Genomic DNA, 2,737 nt, shown 5'->3' with positions numbered 1-2,737 from the left:
CTGATTGTTCCTTTGATAGTAATAAAAAAAAAGTTTTATAAATTGCATAGAGGGAGCAGAGAAGTTAGGACAGAGTCTGTAGCAGGCAATGGTTCCTATAGTTGGCATGACATGGATAAAGAAATGACTTAAGAGGCTGCCTAAAGGAGATATTAGATAGATAGAGGAGCTCAGATTGTATTTTATTTAAAATTTAGATACAAATCTTCTTTGTTTCAAGATTAAGTATCCACTATCTGCTTCTTTTTTTCTGTCTTATGGGATATTGAAAATGTGTTGGGGCAGCTAAGTGGCACAGTGGATAGAGTACCAGCCCTGAAGTCAAGAAGACCTGAATCCAAATCTGGTCTCAGACACTTAACACTTCCTAGCTATGTGATTCTGGGCAAGTCACTTAACCCTCAGTGTCTCAGCAAAAAAAAAAAAAAAAATAGTTTATTATTTCTTCATTTTCACATTTTTTCTTTATGCTTTAGCACATGATTGGGGCGTTAGAAAAATATATCATTTACTATTCCCATGTATGTAAATAAATTTTAATTTTCTAATAATTTACACAGTTCTATATCTTTATCTTTCTGTTGGATTCATCTAGTTCTGAGAGAGAAATATTAAAATCTCCCACTATTATTGTGTTGTCACTATTAATATATTCTTGCATTTGGCCTAGGTTTGCATTTAAGAAATTAGATTTTACACACACACACACAACCCACTTAATGATATTATTTTTTCTTTGTCTATGGTGGCTTTACATATAATGTACTTTCTGTGTTTATCTTTCTTGACATTATTCCTTGTTTATTCTCTCTCCCTCTCTCTCTCTCTCTCTCTCTCTCTTTCTCTCTCTCTCTTTCTTTCTCTTTGTCTCTTTCTCTCTTTCTTTCTCTTTCTCTCTCTCAATTTTCTCAATACTCTTTTCCAAAAAACTTTTTTTATTTCCCTCCCATTTCTTTTCTTACTCCTTTTCTCTTTTTAGGGTATTTAAAAATCTAACTTTTCTATTGCAAGCTTTGTGCTTATACAAGTATTTGGTATTCCTTTTATGTTCTTCATACCATTCTGGGCTTCTGGCAGACATAAACTTTGCTCTTGTTTCTCTAACCAACTCATGAATAATGAGATTTTGATTAATGGATGATAATATAAAATATTTTTTGCATTGCATATTCAAGGTCATTCAGAAATGAAATCACTTCTATGTACTTATCTCACATCTATAAATAAAGGTTATAATTGGTGTTCAGATTGACCATTCTCCACAAGCATGTTATAATTCACAAGTCTACATCATAATAGAAACTCATACATGAATATTCATCAATAGTTAATTTTTTTCTAAATTTCTAATATTCTAAATGCATCAGTGGATAAAGTGGTAAGCCTGGAGTCAAGACCTGAGTTCAAATGTGACCTTAGACACTTACAAGCTGTATAACCCTGGGCAAGTTATCTGTTTCCCTTAATCCACCAGAGAAGAATTGGCAAACCACTCCAATATTTTTGGTCCATGGAGTTCCAAAGAGTTAGACATGCCCAAACAACAATAACAAAATATATTATTTAATGTACACTAATAGGAATTAAATTTCAATTTTGAAGAATGGACAAAGAGTTCAAAAGTTTTTATCATTTAGCCAGGGGTCCTCAAACTTTTTAAATAGGGGGCTAGTTCACTATCCCTCAGACCATTGGAGGGCCGGACTATAGTAAAAACAAAAACTTTGTTTTGTGGGCCTTTAAATAAAGAAACTTCATAGCCCTAAGTGAGGGGGATAAACATCCTCAGCTGCCGCATCTGGCCCGCAGCTGTAGTTTGAGGACCCTTATTAGACAATTTATTGATCATTTTTGTTGAAACTTTGATGAGTTGACTATTTTGCTAATATCATAATATGAAATTCTCACCTGTCTCTGTTTCTGACTCTCTTGACTATTATTCATCCAGAGTTGCCTCTTTATCCTGGGAGTTTCCTCAGTTCCAGTTGCCTTCTTACTCTGCAAAACCCTTCTGCTTCTGGGGCCTCATAAACTATAGGGTAGTTCTTCCATTATTCTTCCATTATGAAGAAGGGCTCAGGTCATCCACCATTCATTCTCCTTCCATAAACTCTGCTTCTGATTCTTCAGACTTTCTTCCCCAGGATACCCCTTCACTCCTCCTTTTCAGCTTCCTTTTATTTGTTGTCTTCATTCCTTAGAGTACAAGCTCTTTGAGGGGTGGGAACCTTATTCTTTTTACTAGTCATAGCACCTAGGAGAAAGCTTAGCATTTACTAAATATTTAATAAATTATCATTGACCAATTATGTCAACTTAATCTCTAATACTGTGATAGAGTTCTGAAAGGTTCATTGAAATGTTCAGTATTCATGGTTTCTGTGAAAAAGAGGTCATAATAGGATACTGAATTATTTTTATCATAAAGTTATTTTCTTTAAGTATACATTTTTAAATAGTTTATTGCCATCTTGTGCTAGTTTACATAAAACTTGGAATCATTGCATCCTTCTTCCCTTCAGTAGTATATTCCTTTTTTAATCTATGTGACAGATTTTTTAAAGCAAACTTTCCCTAAGTATACTTTTCCATTATGTAATGAAGGCTTCTTTAAATATGATTTTATACTGTTGCTATCATATATTATAGATTCATATAACACTATAAGATTTGCAGAGTACTTTAATATGTATTACTTCGTTTAATTAAGTTAGTATTTATATAGCCCTTTTAAAGT

This window comes from Sarcophilus harrisii, chromosome 6, assembly GCF_902635505.1.
Source record: "Sarcophilus harrisii chromosome 6, mSarHar1.11, whole genome shotgun sequence".
Lineage (NCBI taxonomy): Eukaryota > Metazoa > Chordata > Mammalia > Dasyuromorphia > Dasyuridae > Sarcophilus > Sarcophilus harrisii.
Note: the sequence above shows the minus strand (reverse complement) of the source record.